The following is a 21466-nucleotide window of genomic DNA, read 5'->3' as shown; positions in this document are numbered from 1 at the left end:
AACCAGCTGTCATGGCTATAGTGTCAGTAGTGGTAGAACACGTGAGCGTACTGGTCTGTAGTGGTCGGAGCGTACTGGTCTGTAGTGGTCGGAGCGTACTGGTCTGTAGTGGTCGGAGCGTACTGGTCTGTAGTGGTCGGAGCGTACCGGTCTGTAGTGGTCGGAGCGTACCGGTCTGTAGTGGTCGGAGCGTACCGGTCTGTAGTGGTCGGAGCGTACCGGTCTGTAGTGGTCGGAGCGTACCGGTCTGTAGTGGTCGGAGCGTACCGGTCTGTAGTGGTCGGAGCGTACTGGTCTGTAGTGGTCGGAGCGTACTGGTCTGTAGTGGTCGGAGCGTACTGGTCTGTAGTGGTCGGAGCGTACCGGTCTGTAGTGGTCGGAGCGTACTGGTCTGTAGTGGTCGGAGCGTACTGGTCTGTAGTGGTCGGAGCGTGTCTGGTCTGTAGTGGTCGGAGCGTACTGGTCTGTAGTGGTCGGAGCGTACTGGTCTGTAGTGGTCGGAGCGCATCGGTCTGTAGTGGTCGGAGCGTACTGGTCTGTAGTGGTCGGAGCGTACCGGTCTGTAGTGGTCGGAGCGTACCGGTCTGTAGTGGTCGGAGCACCGGTCTGTAGTGGTCGGAGCGTACGGTCTGTAGTGGTCGGAGCGTACTGGTCTGTACAGTGAACACTCGGAGCGTACTGGTCTGTCTGGTCGGAGCGCTACTGGTCTGTAGTGAACAGCTGGTCTGTAGTGGTCGGAGCCGTCTGGTCTGTAGTGGTCGGAGCGTACCTCTCCTCCAGGTCTGTAGTGGTCGGAGCGGCTGACCACTGTCTGTAGGGTGTGTTGGAGCGCACAGGTCTGTAGTGGTCGGAGACACACAGACACAGAGAGAGACACACAGAGAGAGAGACACACAGACACCGTAGAGAGAGGAGCGTACTGGTCTGTAGTGGTCGAGCACACAGACTGTACAGAGAGACACACAGTGAACACACGAGAGACACACAGACACAAAGAGACACAGAGAGACACACCGAGACACCAGAACAGCTCAGACAGCAGAGCCGCACAGACAGACTGGACACGAGGTGGAGCGGCAGACACAGACTGAGACACACAAACAGGGAGTGTTGGGACAGACACACAGGGAGCAACACACAGAGAGACACACAGACACAGAAAGAGACACACACAGACACAGAGAGACACACAGACACAGAGAGACATACAGACACAGAGAGACACACAGACACACAGAGAGACACACAGAGACACACACAGAGACACAGAGACACACAGACACACAGAGACACACAGAGACACACAGACACACAGAGACACACAAACACAGAGACACACACAGACACAGAAACTCTGTAGATAGTCAGAGACACAACAGACACAGAGACACACAGTTAAGAACAAATTACAGACACAGAGACACACACAGACACAGAGAGAGAGCACACACACAGGGACACAATCACAGAGACAATACACAGACACAGGGAGAGACACACACTGAGATGCACAGAGAGAGACACAGCAGAATCACACAGAGAGAGTGACGACAGCACTGAGATGCAGGGCCTTCGACCCACACAGACACAGAGAGCCCCAACGAAAGGATGAGCCAGCTACCTGACCATCTAGAGAAAACAGGAAGAGCCAGCTACACCATCTGAATTGTTGTCTAATAACATGATGCCAGACCATGACCATCTATTGTCTGTCATCTTGGATGAACCAGCTACCTGAAACTCTGTTGATAGTCATCATTGTTCTGAGCTTAACATTTATTTAACTGGGCAAGTCAGTTAAGAACAAATTGTTGTTTACAATGACCAGCTACTAGCCATGGGCCAAACCCTAATGAGCCAGCTACCTGAGGATCTATTGTCTGTCTAATAACATGGATGAGCCAGCTACCTGACCATCTATTGTCTGTCTAATAACATGGATGAGCCAGCTACCTGAGGATCTATTGTCTGTCTAATAACATGGATGAGCCAGCTACCTGAGACCTGTCTAATAATATGGAGAGCCAGAATCGAACATCAGGGTCTGGATGAGCCAGCTACCTGAGATCTATTGTCTGTCCAATAACATGGATGAGCCAGCTACCTGAGGATCTATTGTCTGTCCAATAACATGGATGAGCCAGCTACCTGACCATCTATTGTCTGTCTAATAACATGGATGAGCCAGCTACCTGAGGATCTATTGTCTGTCTAATAACATGGATGAGCCAGCTACCTGAGGATCTATTGTCTGTCTAATAACATGGATGAGCCAGCTACCTGAGGATCTATTGTCTGTCTAATAACATGGATGAGCCAGCTACCTGAGGATCTATTGTCTGTCTAATAACATGGATGAGCCAGCTACCTGACCATCTATTGTCTGTCTGTTTACCTGTGTAGGTATGACAGCTCCTTCTCTCAGGTGAAGGTTGATATGCTCTAGAGGAGCCTTGAGCCTCAACTCTTCTCCTTTACTATGGATAGAATCACCCTGGGGGGGGGGGGAGAGACAGAGAGAGACAGAGAGACAGAGAGAGACACACAGAGAGAGAGACAGAGAGAGAGAGAGAGAGAGAGAGAGAGAGAGAGAGAGAGAGAGAGAGAGAGAGAGAGACAGAGAGAGACAGTGAGAGACAGAGAGGAGAGATTCAATATTCAGCATGTGCATTATACACTGAACAAAACATTAAAAACCCCTGCTCTTTCCATGACAGACTGACCAGGTGAATCCAGGTGAAAGCTATGATCCCTTATTGATGTCACTTGTTAAATCCACTTCAATCAGTGTAGCTGAAGGGGAGGAGACATGTTGAAGGATTTTAAACCTTGAGACAAGTGAGAATGTGTGCCATTCAGAGGGTGAATGGGCAAGACAAAATATTTAAGTGCCTTTGAACAGGGTAAGGCAGGTGCCAGGTAGGTGCCAGGTAGGTGCCAGGTATACCGGTTTTTGTCAAGAACTGCAATGCTGCTGGGTTTTTCCCTGCTCACCAGTTTCCTGTGTGTATCAAGAATGGTCCACCACACAACACACATCCAACCAACTTGACACAACAATGGGAAGCATTGGAGTCAACATGGACCAGCATATCCCTGTGAAACGCTTTCAACACCTTGTGGAGTCAACATGGACCAGCATATCCCTGTGAAACGCTTTCAACACCTTGTGGAGTCAACATGGACCAGCATATCCCTGTGAAACGCTTTCAACACCTTGTGGAGTCAACATGGACCAGCATCCCTGTGGAGTCAACGCCAGCATCCCTTCAACACCTTGTGGAGTCAACATGGACCAGCATCCCTGTGAAACGCTTTCAACACCTTGTGGAGTCAACATGGACCAGCATCCCTGTGAAACGCTTTCCACACCTTGTGGAGTCAACATGGACCAGCATCCCTGTGAAACGCTTTCAACACCTTGTGGAGTCAACATGGACCAGCATCCCTGTGGAACGCTTTCCACACCTTGTGGAGTCAACATGGACCAGCATCCCTGTGGAACGCTTTCCACACCTTGTGGAGTCAACATGGACCAGCATCCCTGTGGAACGCTTTCCACACCTTGTGGAGTCCACATGGACCAGCATCCCTGTGAAACGCTTTCCACACCTTGTGGAGTCAACATGGACCAGCATCCCTGTGAAACGCTTTCCACACCTTGTGGAGTCCACATGGACCAGCATCCCTGTGGAACGCTTTCCACACCTTGTGGAGTCAACATGGACCAGCATCCCTGTGGAACGCTTTCCACACCTTGTGGAGTCAACATGGACCAGCATCCCTGTGGAACGCTTTCCACACCTTGTGGAGTCAACATGGACCAGCATCCCTGTGGAACGCTTTCCACACCTTGTGGAGTCCAACATGGACCAGCATCCCTGTGGAACACTTTCCACACCTTGTGGAGTCAACATGGACCAGCATCCCTGTGGAACGCTTTCCACACCTTGTGGAGTCAACATCCCTGGACCAGCATCCCTGTGGAAACATGGACCAGCATCCCTGTGAAACGCTTTCCACACCTTGTGGAGTCAACATGGACCAGCATCCCTGTGGAACGCTTTCCACACCTTGTGGAGTCCACATGGACCAGCATCCCTGTGGAACGCTTTCCACACCTTGTGGAGTCAACATGGACCAGCATCCCTGTGGAACCAGCATCCCTTCCACACCTTGTGGAGTCAACATGGACCAGCATCCCTGTGGAACGCTTTCCACACCTTGTGGAGTCCACATGGACCAGCATCCCTGTGGAACGCTTTCGCCTTGTGGAGTCAACATGGACCAGCATCCCTGTGGAACGCTTTCCACACCTTGTGGAGTCAACATGGACCAGCATCCCTGTGGAACGCTTTCCACACCTTGTGGAGTCCACATGGACCAGCATCCCTGTGGAACGCTTTCCACACCTTGTGGAGTCAACATGGACCAGCATCCCTGTGGAACGCTTTCAACACCTTGTGGAGTCCAGGCCAGCATCCCTGTGGAAACACCTTGTGGAGTCCAGGCCCCCCGACAAATCAAGGCTGTTCTGAATGGGGGTGTAACTCAATATCAGGAAGGTGTTCCTAATGTTTTGTCCACTCAGTGGAAGTGCCGTTGTCTGAAGCCTGAAACAAAAGCCTTGTAACTACCATCGCATTCTATTTGTCATTACCCAGAATTCCTACTAGTTGTGTCCTGTGTGATCCAGTGGTCCCAGCTGGTCCCGCCCGCTGCCCTTAGACTCCACCTCCCAATCATCTGGTACATTTCAGTCCTTCATTTAAATACAACTCTTATCCACTTACAGTAGTGAGAGACAGAGTTTTACGTACTGGTCCCCCGTGGGAATCGAACCCACAACCCTGGCGTTGCAAGCACCGCCCCACTACCAACCGAGCCCCACGGGACAATCTTTATCCAACACTTTACCGTCTCATCAATAAAACATATATCAATACTAAAAGGAGTGTCCCCAGTCCTTAAAAAACACCCTCATTATCTTTAATAATTACTGTAGCTGTGTTCTTACCGTGTAGTAGAGACCTGGGGGGTTATTAAGGGTTATTAAGGGTTAATTATATAGGTGTTCTTACTGTTATGGGGTAGCTGTGTTCTTACTGTATAGTAGAGACCTGGGGTTGGGGTTATTAAGGGTTATTAAGGGTTATTAAGGGTTATGTATAGTTAATATATATAGCTGTGTTCTTACTGTATAGTAGAGACCTGGGGTTAAGGGTTATTAAGGGTTATATATAGTTAATATATATAGCTGTGTTCTTACTGTATAGTAGAGACCTGGGGTTAAGGGTTATTAAGGGTTATATATAGTTAATATATATAGCTGTGTTCTTACTGTATAGTAGAGACCTGGGGTTAGGGTTATTAAGGGTTATATATAGTTAATATATATAGCTGTGTTCTTACTGTATAGTAGAGACCTGGGGTTAGGGTTATTAAGGGTTATTAAGGGGGTTATATATAGTTAATATATATAGCTGTGTTCTTACTGTATAGTAGAGACCTGGGGTTAGGGTTATTAAGGGTTATGTATAGTTAATATATATAGCTGTGTTCTTACTGTATAGTAGAGACCTGGGGTTAGGGTTATTAAGGGTTATTAAGGGTTATATATAGTTAATATATATAGCTGTGTTCTTACTGTATAGTAGAGACCTGGGGTTAGGGTTATTAAGGGTTATTAAGGGTTATGTATAGTTAATATATATAGCTGTGTTCTTACTGTATAGTAGAGACCTGGGGTTAAGGGTTATTAAGGGTTATATATAGTTAATATATATAGCTGTGTTGTTACTGTATAGTAGAGACCTGGGGTTGGGGTTAGGGTTATTAAGGGTTATTAAGGGTTATGTATAGTTAATATATATAGCTGTGTTCTTACTGTATAGTAGAGACCTGGGGTTATTAAGGGTTATTAAGGGTTATTAAGGGTTATGTATAGTTAATATATATAGCTGTGTTCTTACTGTATAGTAGAGACCTGGGGTTAGGGTTATTAAGGGTTATTATAGTTAATTATATATAGCTGTGTTCTTACTGTATAGTAGAGACCTGGGGTTAGGGTTATTAATTAAGGTTATTAAGGGTTATGTATATATATAGCTGTGTTCTTACTGTATAGTAGAGACCTGGGGTTGGGGTTATTAAGGGTTATTATAGTTAATATATATAGCTGTGTTCTTACTGTATAGTTCTTACTGTATAGTAGAGACCTGGGGTTAGGGTTATTAAGGGTTATTATAGTTAATATATATATAGCTGTGTTCTTACTGTATAGTAGAGACCTGGGGTTAGGGTTATTAAGGGTTATTAAGGGTTATTATAGGGTTATTAAGAGTTATTATTATTAAAGAGTATAGGGTTAAGGGTTATTATATATATAGCTGTGTTCTATATAGCTGTGTTCTTACTGTATAGTAGAGACCTGTGGGTTAGGGTTATTAGGGTTATTAAGGGTTATTAAGGGTTATATATAGCTGTGTTCTTACCGTGTAGTAGAGACCTGGGGTTAGGGTTATTAAGGGTTATTAAGGGTTATATATAGCTGTGTTCTTACTGTATAGTAGAGACCTGGGGTTAGGGTTATTAAGGGTTATTAAGGGTTATTAAGGGTTATATATAGCTGTGTTCTTACTGTATAGTAGAGACCTGGGGTTAGGGTTATTAAGGGTTATATATAGCTGTGTTCTTACTGTATAGTAGAGACCTGGGGTTAGGGTTATTAAGGGTTATTAAGGGTTATATATAGCTGTGTTCTTACTGTATAGTAGAGACCTGGGGTTTAGGGTTATTAAGGGTTATTATAGCTGTGTTCTTATTAAGTAGGTTATATATAGCTGTGTTCTTACCGTGTAGTAGTCGTACCAGAGACCCTGAGGGAAGTAGCCCACAACATAGTCCACACCTGGATCTAATACTGGTGTCACCATCAAACTCTTCCCCCATAGGAACTGTCTGTCTATCCCATACGTTCTCACGTCCTTGGGGAACCTAAAGATATGAACACACATTGGTCAGGAACATCCTGAAAGAGCTGTGTGTCCCAGTGTGTGTGTCCCAGTGTGTGTGTGTCCCAGTGTGTGTGTCCCAGTGTGTGTGTGTCCCAGTGTGTGTGTGTCCCAGTGTGTGTGTCCCAGTGTGTGTGTGTCCCAGTGTGTGTGTGTCCCAGTGTGTGTGTGTCCCAGTGTGTGTGTCCCAGTGTGTGTGTGTCCCAGTGTGTGTGTGTCCCAGTGTGTGTGTGTCCCAGTGTGTGTGTGTCCCAGTGTGTGTGTCCCAGTGTGTGTGTCCCAGTGTGTGTGTGTCCCAGTGTGTGTGTCCCAGTGTGTGTGTGTCCCAGTGTGTGTGTGTCCCAGTGTGTGTGTGTCCCAGTGTGTGTGTCCCAGTGTGTGTGTGTCCCAGTGTGTGTGTGTCCCAGTGTGTGTGTGTCCCAGTGTGTGTGTGTCCCAGTGTGTGTGTGTCCCAGTGTGTGTCAGTGTGTGTGTGTCCCAGTGTGTGTGTCCCAGTGTGTGTGTGTGTGTGTGTGTGTGTGTGTGTGTGTGTGTGTGTGTGTGTGTGTCCCAGTGTGTGTGTCCCAGTGTGTGTGGTGTGTGTCCCAGTGTGTGTGTCCCAGTGTGTGTCCCAGTGTGTGTGTGTCCCAGTGTGTGTGTGTGTGTGTGTCCCAGTGTGTGTCCGTGTGTGTGTGTCCCAGTGTGTGTCCCAGTGTGTCCCAGTGTGTGTGTCCCAGTGTGTGTGTCCCAGTGTGTGTGTCCCAGTGTGTGTCCCAGTGTGTGTGTCCCAGTGTGTGTGTCCCAGTGTGTGTGTCCCAGTGTGTGTGTGTGTAACTCACTCGAACAGCAGAGGCCGAGCGACGGTGTGTCCGTGTGTGTGTGCGCGGTGGAACAGCGTGTAGAGCAGAGGGAACAGAGAGGAGCGGAGCAGCAGAGACTGTTTCATGGCTGAACGGGCTGAAGGGCTGAACACTGGGGGGTCCTGAGGCTGGGAGGAGAGACACACAGAATATACAGGCTGAAGGGCTGAACACTGGGGGGTCCTGAGGCTGGGAGGAGAGACACACAGAATATACAGGCTGAAGGGCTGAACACTGGGGGGTCCTGAGGCTGGGAGGAGAGACACACAGAATATACAGGCTGGAGGGCTGAACACTGGGGGGTCCTGAGGCTGGGAGGAGAGACACACAGAATATACAGGCTGGAGGGCTGAACACTGGGGGGTCCTGAGGCTGGGAGGAGAGACACAGAATATACAGGCTGAACACTGGGGGGTCCTGAGGCTGGGAGGAGAGAGACAGAATATACAGGCTGAAGGGCTGAACACTGGGGGGTCCTGAGGCTGGGAGGAGAGACACAGAATATACAGGCTGAAGGGCTGAACACTGGGGGGTCCTGAGGCTGGGAGGAGAGACACACAGAATATACAGGCTGAAGGGCTGAACACTGGGGGGTCCTGAGGCTGGGAGGAGAGACACACAGAATATACAGGCTGGAGGGCTGAACACTGGGGGTCCTGAGGCTGGGAGGAGAGACACACAGAATATACAGGCTGAAGGGCTGAACACTGGGGGTCCTGAGGCTGGGAGGAGGAGACACAGAATATACAGGCTGAAGGGCTGAACACTGGGGGTCCTGAGGCTGGGAGGAGAGACACACAGAATATACAGGCTGAAGGGCTGAACACTGGGGGGTCCTGAGGCTGGGAGGAGAGACACACAGAATATACAGGCTGAAGGGCTGAACACTGGGGGGTCCTGAGGCTGGGAGGAGAGACACACAGAATATACAGGCTGAAGGGCTGAACACTGGGGGGTCCTGAGGCTGGGAGGAGAGACACAGAATATACAGGCTGAAGGGCTGAACACTGGGGGTCCTGAGGCTGGGAGGAGAGAGACAGAATATACAGGCTGAAGGGCTGAACACTGGGGGGTCCTGAGGCTGGGAGGAGAGACACACAGAATATACAGGCTGAAGGGCTGAACACTGGGGGGTCCTGAGGCTGGGAGGAGAGACACAGAATATACAGGCTGAACACTGGGGGGTCCTGAGGCTGGGAGGAGACACACAGAATATACAGGCTGAAGGGCTGAACACTGGGGGGTCCTGAGGCTGGGAGGAGAGACACAGAATATACAGGCTGAAGGGCTGAACACTGGGGGGTCCTGAGGCTGGGAGGAGAGACACACAGAATATACAGGCTGAAGGGCTGAACACTGGGGGGTCCTGAGGCTGGGAGGAGAGACACAGAATATACAGGCTGAAGGGCTGAACACTGGGGGGTCCTGAGGCTGGGAGGAGAGACACAGAATATACAGGCTGAAGGGCTGAACACTGGGGGTCCTGAGGCTGGGAGGAGAGACACAGAATATACAGGCTGAAGGGCTGAACACTGGGGGTCCTGAGGCTGGGAGGAGAGACACAGAATATACAGGCTGAAGGGCTGAACACTGGGGGTCCTGAGGCTGGGAGGAGAGACACACAGAATATACAGGCTGAAGGGCTGAACACTGGGGGTCCTGAGGCTGGGAGGAGAGACACACAGAATATACAGGCTGAAGGGCTGAACACTGGGGGTCCTGAGGCTGGGAGAGGCTGGGAGGAGAGACACACAGAATATACAGGCTGGAGGGCTGAACACTGGGGGTCCTGAGGCTGGGAGGAGAGACACACAGAATATACAGGCTGAAGGGCTGAACACTGGGGGTCCTGAGGCTGGGAGGAGAGACACACAGAATATACAGGCTGAAGGGCTGAACACTGGGGGTCCTGAGGCTGGGAGGAGAGACACACAGAATATACAGGCTGAAGGGCTGAACACTGGGGGTCCTGAGGCTGGGAGGAGAGACACACAGAATATACAGGCTGAAGGGCTGAACACTGGGGGTCCTGAGGCTGGGAGGAGAGACACACAGAATATACAGGCTGAAGGGCTGAACACTGGGGGTCCTGAGGCTGGGAGGAGAGACACACAGAATATACAGGCTGAAGGGGCTGAACACTGGGGGTCCTGAGGCTGGGAGGAGAGACACACAGAATATACAGGCTGAAGGGCTGAACACTGGGGGTCCTGAGGCTGGGAGGAGAGACACATTGGTAGAGGGGGATACAGGCTGACAGGGCTGAACACTGGGGGTCCTGAGGCTGAACACTGGGGGTCCTGAGGCTGGGAGGAGAGACACAGAATATACAGGCTGAGCTGAACACTGGGGGTCCTGAGGCTGGGAGGAGAGACACACAGAATATACAGGCTGAAGGGCTGAACACTGGGGGTCCTGAGGCTGGGAGGAGAGACACACAGAATATACAGGCTGAAGGGCTGAACACTGGGGGTCCTGAGGCTGGGAGGAGAGACACAGAATATACAGGCTGAAGGGCTGAACACTGGGGGTCCTGAGGCTGGGAGGAGACACACAGAATATACAGGCTGAAGGGCTGAACACTGGGGGTCCTGAGGCTGGGAGGAGACACACAGAATATACAGGCTGAAGAGGCTGAACACTGGGGGTCCTGAGGCTGGGAGGAGATGAGACACAGAATATGAGACAGGATACTGAAGGGATTAGATACACATTAGTTCCATGACAGAGGATGAACACTTAGGGGTCCAGCCTTGTTCCATGTGACCTCTAGAGGGTGAGAGATTAGATACCACCTTCTGTGACCTAGAGATTAGATACCAGCCTTGCTGAAAGGGATGAGACAGGATACCAGCTGAGTTCCAGCCTCTAGGACAGATGAGCTGATTAGATACAGTCTAGTTCACTGACTGAGAGAGATGAGACAGATTATCAGCCTAGTTCCATGTGACCTCTAGAGAAGATGAGACATGATTAGATACCAGCCTAGTTCCATGCTGAAGAGGTGAACATACCTGGAGGGGGAGGAGAGAGATGAGACATGATTAGATACCAGCCTAGTTCCATGTGACCTCTAGGAGAGATGAGACATGATTAGATACCAGCCTAGTTCCATGTGACAGGGAGAGAGAGATGAGACAGATTAGATACCAGCCTAGTTCCATGTGACAGAGAGAGATGAGACATGATTAGATACCAGCCTAGTTCCATGTGACAGAGAGGATGAGACATGATTAGATACCAGCCTAGTTCCATGTGACAGAGAGAGATGAGACATGATTAGATACCAGCCTAGTTCCATGTGACAGAGGGAGATGAGACATGATTAGATACCAGCCTAGTTCCATGTGACAGAGAGAGATGAGACATGATTAGATACCAGCCTAGTTCATGATTAGAGAGAGATGAGACATGATTAGATACCAGCCTCCCATGTGACAGAGAGATGAGACATGATTAGATACCAGCCTAGTTCCATGACAGAGAGAGAGATGAGACATGATTAGATACCAGCCTAGTTCCATGGACCTCTAGAGAGAGAGACACAGATTAGATACCAGCCTAGTTCCATGTGACAGGGCTGAGACATGATTAGATACCAGCCTAGTTCCATGTGACAGAGGAGATGAGACATGATTAGATACCAGCCTAGTTCCATGTGACAGAGAGAGATGAGACATGATTAGATACCAGCCTAGTTCCATGTGACAGAGAGAGATGAGACATGATTAGATACCAGCCTAGTTCCACTGACAGAGAGAGATGAGACATGATTAGATACCAGCCTAGTTCCATGTGAGAGAGAGATGAGACATGATTAGATACCAGCCTAGTTCCATGTGACAGAGAGAGATGAGACATGATTAGATACCAGCCTAGTTCCATGTGACAGAGAGAGATGAGACATGATTAGATACCAGCCTAGTTCCATGGAGAGAGAGACAGAGAGAGATGAGACTGACAGAGAGAGATGAGACATGATTAGATACCAGCCTAGTTCCATGTGACAGAGAGAGATGAGACATGATTAGATACCAGCCTAGTTCCATGTGACAGAGAGAGGATGAGACATGATTAGATACCAGCCTAGTTCCATGTGACAGAGAGAGAGAGATGATTAGACAGATTAGATACCAGCCTAGTTCCATGTGACAGAGAGAGATGAGACATGATTAGATACCAGCCTAGTTCCATGTGACCTGAGATGAGACATGATTAGATACCAGCCTAGTTCCATGTGACAGAGAGAGAGATGAGACATGATTAGATACCAGCCTAGTTCCATGTGACAGAGAGAGAGAGATGAGACATGATTAGATACCAGCCTAGTTCCATGTGACAGAGAGAGATGAGACATGATTAGATACCAGCCTAGTTCCATGTGACCGCTAGAGAGAGATGAGACATGATTAGATACCAGCCTAGTTCCATGTGACAGAGAGAGATGAGACATGATTAGATACCAGCCTAGTTCCATGTGACAGAGAGAGAGAGAGATGAGACATGATTAGATACCAGCCTAGTTCCATGTGACAGAGAGAGAGAGATGAGACATGATTAGATACCAGCCTAGTTCCATGTGACAGAGAGAGAGATGAGACATGATTAGATACCAGCCTAGTTCCATGTGACAGAGAGAGATGAGACATGATTAGATACCAGCCTAGTTCCATGTGACAGAGAGAGAGAGAGACATGATTAGATACCAGCCTAGTTCCATGTGACAGAGAGAGGATGAGACATGATTAGATACCAGCCTAGTTCCATGTGACAGAGAGAGATGAGACATGATTAGATACCAGCCTAGTTCCATGTGACAGAGAGAGATGAGACATGATTAGATACCAGCCTAGTTCCATGTGACAGAGAGAGAGAGAGATGAGACATGATTAGATACCAGCCTAGTTCCATGTGACAGAGAGATGAGACATGATTAGATACCAGCCTAGTTCCATGTGACAGAGAGAGATGAGACATGATTAGATACCAGCCTAGTTCCATGTGACAGAGAGAGATGAGACATGATTAGATACCAGCCTAGTTCCATGTGACAGAGAGAGATGAGACATGATTAGATACCAGCCTAGTTCCATGTGACAGAGAGAGATGAGACAGATGATTAGATACCAGCCTAGTTCCATGACAGAGAGAGATGAGATATGATTAGATACCAGCCTAGTTCCATGTGACAGAGAGAGATGAGACATGATTAGATACCAGCCTAGTTCCATGTGACAGAGAGAGATGAGACATGATTAGATACCAGCCTAGTTCCATGTGACAGAGAGAGAGAGATGAGACATGATTAGATACCAGCCTAGTTCCATGTGACAGAGAGAGATGAGACATGATTAGATACCAGCCTAGTTCCATGTGACAGAGAGAGATGAGATATGATTAGATACCAGCCTAGTTCCATGTGACAGAGAGAGAGAGATGAGACATGATTAGATACCAGCCTAGTTCCATGTGACAGAGAGAGATGAGACATGATTAGATACCAGCCTAGTTCCATGTGACAGAGAGAGAGATGAGACATGATTAGATACCAGCCTAGTTCCATGTGACAGAGAGAGAGAGATGAGACATGATTAGATACCAGCCTAGTTCCATGTGACAGAGAGAGATGAGACATGATTAGATACCAGCCTAGTTCCATGTGACAGAGAGAGATGAGACATGATTAGATACCAGCCTAGTTCCATGTGACAGAGAGAGATGAGACATGATTAGATACCAGCCTAGTTCCATGTGACAGAGAGAGAGAGATGAGACATGATTAGATACCAGCCTAGTTCCATGTGACAGAGAGAGATGAGACATGATTAGATACCAGCCTAGTTCCATGACAGAGAGAGATGAGACATGATTAGATACCAGCCTAGTTCCATGTGACAGAGAGAGATGAGATGAGACATGATTAGATACCAGCCTAGTTCCATGTGACAGAGAGAGAGAGATGAGACATGATTAGATACCAGCCTAGTTCCATGTGACAGAGAGAGAGATGAGACATGATTAGATACCAGCCTAGTTCCACGTGACAGAGAGAGCCAGTCTGATACAAAGCCTAGAAAGAACAGAACCTAATATCCTCACCATTAGCTCTTTTGACAAAACCATCTATTTTTTTCTACAGTCCTAAAGAAATGAAAAGTTGTATCCATTATTACAACGTTAGTGTCAGTTTAGTCCTAGTTTGGTTGAGTAGAAAAGCATCAGAATGTCCTAGTTCCATGTGACCATGTCTCATCTCCCTGCTGTCTGTATACAGATTGGGGTTTTTCTCGTTTTTAAAAATGTTTATTTTCTTTTGTGTTATTGACTGTGCGTTTGTTTACTCCATGTGTAACTCTCTGTTGTTGCTTTTGTCACACTGCTTTGCTTTATCTTGGCCAGGTCACAGTTGTAAATGAGAACTTGTTCTCAACTGGCCACCTGGTTAAAGAATGGAGAATGGTCCTGCACTACTCAGAAAACATATTTACAACTTTTACCAAGCAGAAACATCAAATACTGTAAAACCGTCCATAACAACACAAATCCTAATATTTTGGACATATCGCCCAGCCCTAGTGTGTATGTGTGTGTGTGTGTGTGAGTGTGTGTGAGTGTGAGTGTGTGAGTGTGTTTACCTGCTATCGAGGTGTACATGTCCTTCCAGTGACTCCTGTTGTCTCCAAGCCAGTGTCCAGAGTATTGGCCTTGACTGGGGAAGGTGGAGCGAGAGATCACAAACGCTCTGTTCCCTAACATACGCTTCAGAGCACTGGGGAGGTGGGAGGGGGAGAGGAGAGAGGAGAGAGGTGGGAGGGAGGTGAGAGAGTGGGAGGGGGAGAGAGGGAGAGGGAGAGGTGGGAGGGGAGAGGGGAGGGAGGGAGAGGTGGGAGGGAGGGGAGGTGGGAGGGGGAGAGAGGGAGGGAGGGAGAGGTGGGAGGGAGAGCACTGGGAGGGGTGGGAGAGAGGGAGATCACAAACGGGAGAGAGGGGGGAGAGGAGAGGGTTCCCTAACATACGGAGAGCACTGGGGAGGGGGAGAGAGGGAGGGAGGGAGGGAGAGGTGGAGAGAGGGAGGGGGGAGAGGTGGAGAGAGGGAGGGGGAGAGGTGGAGAGGGGTTCCCTAGGGAGGGGAGAGGTGGAGAGGAGACAGAGGTGGGAGGAGAGAGGGGGGTTCCCTACAGAGGTGGGAGGGGGGGGGAGGAGGGATGGGAGGGGGAGTGGGAGAGGGATGGAGGGGGAGTGAGGGATGGAGGGGGAGTGAGGGAGGGAGGGGGAGTGAGGGAGGTGGAAAGAAGAGAAAACATATGTATTGGGCCGTCAAAGAAAACTCAAATGTATCCTAGTTAGGTGGTGTATTGGTCATGTCTGACTGTATCCTAGTTCTGTCTGACTGTATCCTAGTTAGGTGGTGTATTGGTCATGTCTGACTGTATCCTAGTTAGGTGGTGTATTGGTCATGTCTGACTGTATCCTAGTTAGGTGGTGTATTGGTCATGTCTGACTGTATCCTAGTTAGGTGGTGTATTGGTCATGTCTGACTGTATCCTAGTTAGGTGGTGTATTGGTCATGTCTGACTGTATCCTAGTTAGGTGGTGTATTGGTCATGTCTGACTGTATCCTAGTTAGGTGGTGTATTGGTCACGTCTGACTGTATCCTAGTTGTGTCTGACTGTATCCTAGTTAGGTGGTGTGTTGGTCACGTCTGACTGTATCCTAGTTAGGTGGTGTGTTGGTCACGTCTGACTGTATCCTAGTTAGGTGGTGTGTGGTCACTGTGGATCCTAGTGACTGTATCCTAGTTAGGTGGTGTATTGGTCACGTCTGACTGTATCCTAGTTCTGTCTGACTGTATCCTAGTTAGGTGGTGTGTTGGTCACGTCTGACTGTATCCTAGTTAGGTGGTGTGTTGGTCACGTCTGACTGTATCCTAGTTCGGTGGTGTATTGGTCACGTCTGACTGTATCCTAGTTCTGTCTGACTGTATCCTAGTTAGGTGGTGTGTTGGTCACGTCTGACTGTATCCTAGTTCTGTCTGACTGTATCCTAGTTAGGTGGTGTGTTGGTCACGTCTGACTGTATCCTAGTTCTGTCTGACTGTATCCTAGTTAGGTGGTGTATTGGTCACGTCTGACTGTATCCTAGTTAGGTGGTGTATTGGTCACGTCTGACTGTATCCTAGTTAGGTGGTGTATTGGTCACGTCTGACTGTATCCTAGTTAGGTGGTGTATTGGTCACGTCTGACTGTATCCTAGTTAGGTGGTGTATTGGTCACGTCTGACTGTATCCTAGTTCTGTCTGACTGTATCCTAGTTAGGTGGTGTGTTGGTCACTGACTGTATCCTGAGGTGGTGTTGGTCACGTCTGATCCTAGTTAGGTGGTGTTGGTCACGTCTGACTGTATCCTAGTTAGGTGGTGTTGGTCATGTCTGACAGTATCCTAGTTAGGTGGTGTATTGGTCACGTCTGACTGTATCCTAGTTCTGTCTGACTGTATCCTAGTTAGGTGGTGTATTGGTCATGTCTGACTGTATCCTAGTTAGGTGGTGTATTGGTCATGTCTGACTGTATCCTAGTTAGGTGGTGTATTGGTCATGTCTGACTGTATCCTAGTTAGGTGGTGTATTGGTCACGTCTGACTGTATCCTAGTTAGGTGGTGTATCACGTGACTGTCAGTTAGTCTGACTGTATCCTAGTTAGGTGGTGTATTGGTCACGTCTGACTGTATCCTAGTTGGTGTCTGACTGTATCCTAGTTAGGTGGTGTGTTGGTCACGTCTGACTGTATCCTAGTTCTGTCTGAGGTTAGGTGGTGTTGGTCACTGACTGTATCTGACTGTATCCTAGTTAGGTGGTGTGTTGGTCACGTCTGACTGTATCCTAGTTAGGTGGTGTATTGGTCACGTCTGACTGTATCCTAGTTCTGTCTGACTGTATCCTAGTTAGGTGGTGTGTTGGTCACGTCTGACTGTATCCTAGTTAGGTGGTGTGTTGGTCACGTCTGACTGTATCCTAGTTAGGTGGTGTATTGGTCACGTCTGACTGTATCCTAGTTCTGTCTGACTGTATCCTAGTTAGGTGGTGTGTTGGTCACGTCTGACTGTATCCTAGTTCTGTCTGACTGTATCCTAGTTAGGTGGTGTGTTGGTCACGTCTGACTGTATCCTAGTTCTGTCTGACTGTATCCTAGTTAGGTGGTGTATTGGTCACGTCTGACTGTATCCTAGTTAGGTGGTGTATTGGTCACGTCTGACTATATCCTAGTAAGGTGGTGTATTGGTCACGTCTGACTGTATCCTAGTTAGGTGGTGTATTGGTCACGTCTGACTGTATCCTAGTTAGGTGGTGTATTGGTCACGTCTGACTGTATCCTAGTTCTGTCTGACTGTATCCTAGTTAGGTGGTGTGTTGGTCACGTCTGACTGTATCCTAGTTAGGTGGTGTTGGTCACGTCTGACTGTATCCTAGTTAGGTGGTGTTGGTCATGTCTGACAGTATCCTAGTTAGGTGGTGTATTGGTCACGTCTGACTGTATCCTAGTTAGGTGGTGTATTGGTCACGTCTGACTGTATCCTAGTTAGGTGGTGTTGGTCACATCTGACTGTATCCTAGTTAGGTGGTGTATTGGTCACGTCTGACTGTATCCTAGTTAGGTGGTGTATTGGTCACGTCTGACTGTATCCTAGTTAGGTGGTGTTGGTCACGTCTGACTGTATCCTAGTTAGGTGGTGTATTGGTCACGTCTGACTGTATCCTAGTTAGGTGGTGTATTGGTCACGTCTGACTGTATCCTAGTTCTGTCTGACTGTATCCTAGTTAGGTGGTGTTGGTCATGTCTGACTGTATCCTAGTTCTGTCTGACTGTATCCTAGTTAGGTGGTGTGTTGGTCACGTCTGACTGTATCCTAGTTGTGTCTGACTGTATCCTAGTTGTGTCTGACTGTATCCTAGTTAGGTGGTGTATTGGTCACGTCTGACTGTATCCTAGTTCTGTCTGACTGTATCCTAGTAAGGTGGTGTATTGGTCACGTCTGACTGTATCCTAGTTAGGTGGTGTATTGGTCACGTCTGACTGTATCCTAGTTCTGTCTGACTGTATCCTAGTTAGTTGGTGTGTTGGTCACGTCTGACTGTATCCTAGTTGTGTCTGACTGTATCCTAGTTAGGTGGTGTGTTGGTCACGTCTGACTGTATCCTAGTTGTGTCTGACTGTATCCTAGTTGTGTCTGACTGTATCCTAGTTAGGTGGTGTATTGGTCACGTCTGACTGTATCCTAGTTAGGTGGTGTATTGGTCACGTCTGACTGTATCCTAGTTAGGTGGTGTATTGACTGACTGTATCCTAGTTAGGTGGTGTGTTGGTCTCCTAGTTAGTTCTGTCTGACTGTATCCTAGTAAGGTGGTGTATTGGTCATGTCTGACTGTATCCTAGTTAGGTGGTGTATTGGTCATGTCTGACTGTATCCTAGTTAGGTGGTGTATTGGTCAAGTCTGACTGTATCCTAGTTAGGTGGTGTGTTGGTCACGTCTGACTGTATCCTAGTTGTGTCTGACTGTATCCTAGTTAGGTGGTGTATTGGTCACGTCTGACTGTATCCTAGTTCTGTCTGACTGTATCCTAGTTAGGTGGTGTATTGGTCACGTCTGACTGTATCCTAGTTAGGTGGTGTATTGGTCACGTCTGACTGTATCCTAGTTCTGTCTGACTGTATCCTAGTTAGGTGGTGTGTTGGTCATGTCTGACTGTATCCTAGTTAGGTGGTGTATTGGTCATGTCTGACTGTATCCTAGTTAGGTGGTGTATTGGTCACGTCTGACTGTATCCTAGTTCTGTCTGACTGTATCCTAGTTAGGTGGTGTTGGTCATGTCTGACTGTATCCTAGTTAGGTGGTGTGTTGGTCACGTCTGACTGTATCCTAGTTAGGTGGTGTATTGGTCACGTCTGACTGTATCCTAGTTCTGTCTGACTGTATCCTAGTTAGTTGGTGTGTTGGTCACGTCTGACTGTATCCTAGTTGTGTCTGACTGTATCCTAGTTAGGTGGTGTGTTGGTCACGTCTGACTGTATCCTAGTTGTGTCTGACTGTATCCTAGTTGTGTCTGACTGTATCCTAGTTAGGTGGTGTATTGGTCACGTCTGACTGTATCCTAGTTCTGTCTGACTGTATCCTAGTAAGGTGGTGTATTGGTCACGTCTGACTGTATCCTAGTTAGGTGGTGTATTGGTCAAGTCTGACTGTATCCTAGTTAGGTGGTGTGTTGGTCACGTCTGACTGTATCCTAGTTGTGTCTGACTGTATCCTAGTTAGGTGGTGTATTGGTCACGTCTGACTGTATCCTAGTTCTGTCTGACTGTATCCTAGTAAGGTGGTGTATTGGTCACGTCTGACTGTATCCTAGTTAGGTGGTGTATTGGTCACGTCTGACTGTATCCTAGTTCTGTCTGACTGTATCCTAGTTAGGTGGTGTGTTGGTCACGTCTGACTGTATCCTAGTTAGGTGGTGTGTTGGTCATGTCTGACTGTATCCTAGTTAGGTGGTGTATTGGTCACGTCTGACTGTATCCTATTTGTGTCTGACTGTATCCTAGTTAGGTGGTGTGTTGGTCACGTCTGACTGTATCCTAGTTAGGTGGTGTATTGGTCACGTCTGACTGTATCCTATTTGTGTCTGACTGTATCCTAGTTAGGTGGTGTGTTGGTCACGTCTGACTGTATCCTAGTTAGGTGGTGTATTGGTCACGTCTGACTGTATCCTAGTTCTGTCTGACTGTATCCTAGTTGGTTGGTGTGTTGGTCACGTCTGACTGTATCCTAGTTGTGTCTGACTGTATCCTAGTTGTGTCTGACTGTATCCTAGTTAATAATAATAATAATATATGCCATTTAGCAGACGCTTTTATCCAAAGCGACTTACAGTCATGTGTGCATACATTCTACGTATGGGTGGTCCCGGGAATCGAACCCACTACCCTGGCGTTACAAGCGCCATACTCTACCAACTGAGCTACAGAAGTTGTGTCTGACTGTATCCTAGTTGTGTCTGACTGTATCCTAGTTAGGTGGTGTGTTGGTCACGTCTGACTGTATCCTAGTTAGGTGGTGTATTGGTCACGTCTGACTGTATCCTAGTTAGGTGGTGTATTGGTCACGTCTGACTGTATCCTAGTTGTGTCTGACTGTATCCTAGTTAGGTGGTGTATTGGTCATGTCTGACTGTATCCTAGTTAGGTGGTGTATTGGTCACGTCTGACTGTATCCTAGTTAGGTGGTGTATTGGTCATGGATGACTGTATCCTAGTTAGGTGGTGTATTGGTCACATCTGACTGTATCCTAGTTAGGTGGTGTATTGGTCACGTCTGACTGTATCCTAGTAAGGTGGTGTATTGGTCATGTCTGACTGTATCCTAGTTAGGTGGTGTATTGGTCACGTCTGACTGTATCCTAGTTAGGTGGTGTATTGGTCACGTCTGACTGTATCCTAGTTAGGTGGTGTATTGGTCACGTCTGACTGTATCCTAGTTCTGTCTGACTGTATCCTAGTTAGGTGGTGTGTTGGTCACGTCTGACTGTATCCTAGTTAGGTGGTGTTGGTCACGTCTGACTGTATCCTAGTTAGGTGGTGTATTGGTCACGTCTGACTGCATCCTAGTTAGGTGGTGTATTGGTCACGTCTGACTGTATCCTAGTTAGGTGGTGTATTGGTCACGTCTGACTGTATCCTAGTTAGGTGGTGTTGGTCACGTCTGACTGTATCCTAGTTAGGTGGTGTATTGGTCACGTCTGACTGTATCCTAGTTAGGTGGTGTATTGGTCACGTCTGACTGTATCCTAGTTAGGTGGTGTATTGGTCACGTCTGACTGTATCCTAGTTCTGTCTGACTGTATCCTAGTTAGGTGGTGTTGGTCATGTCTGACTGTATCCTAGTTAGGTGGTGTGTTGGTCACGTCTGACTGTATCCTAGTTAGGTGGTGTATTGGTCACGTCTGACTGTATCCTAGTTCTGTCTGACTGTATCCTAGTTAGTTGGTGTGTTGGTCACGTCTGACTGTATCCTAGTTGTGTCTGACTGTATCCTAGTTAGGTGGTGTGTTGGTCACGTCTGACTGTATCCTTGTGGTGTTCTGACTGTATCCTAGTTGTGTCTGACTGTATCCTAGTTAGGTGGTGTATTGGTCACGTCTGACTGTATCCTAGTTCTGTCTGACTGTATCCTAGTAAGGTGGTGTATTGGTCACGTCTGACTGTATCCTAGTTAGGTGGTGTATTGGTCAAGTCTGACTGTATCCTAGTTAGGTGGTGTGTTGGTCACGTCTGACTGTATCCTAGTTCTGTCTGACTGTATCCTAGTAAGGTGGTGTATTGGTCATGTCTGACTGTATCCTAGTTAGGTGGTGTATTGGTCATGTCTGACTGTATCCTAGTTAGGTGGTGTATTGGTCAAGTCTGACTGTATCCTAGTTAGGTGGTGTGTTGGTCACGTCTGACTGTATCCTAGTTGTGTCTGACTGTATCCTAGTTAGGTGGTGTATTGGTCACGTCTGACTGTATCCTAGTTCTGTCTGACTGTATCCTAGTAAGGTGGTGTATTGGTCACGTCTGACTGTATCCTA

General features: G+C 47.8%; 1 pseudogene; it reads right to left on the bottom strand.

Annotated features, from left to right (window-relative positions):
* Nucleotides 1-699: 699 nt before the first annotated feature.
* The window catches only part of LOC124003104, a 46087-nt pseudogene continuing 25320 nt past the window's right edge, over nucleotides 700-21466 (bottom strand).

This window comes from Oncorhynchus gorbuscha, linkage group LG18 (assembly GCF_021184085.1).
Source record: "Oncorhynchus gorbuscha isolate QuinsamMale2020 ecotype Even-year linkage group LG18, OgorEven_v1.0, whole genome shotgun sequence".
Taxonomy (NCBI): Eukaryota; Metazoa; Chordata; class Actinopteri; order Salmoniformes; family Salmonidae; genus Oncorhynchus; species Oncorhynchus gorbuscha.
Note: the sequence above shows the minus strand (reverse complement) of the source record. Positions and strands in the feature narration are given on the sequence as shown.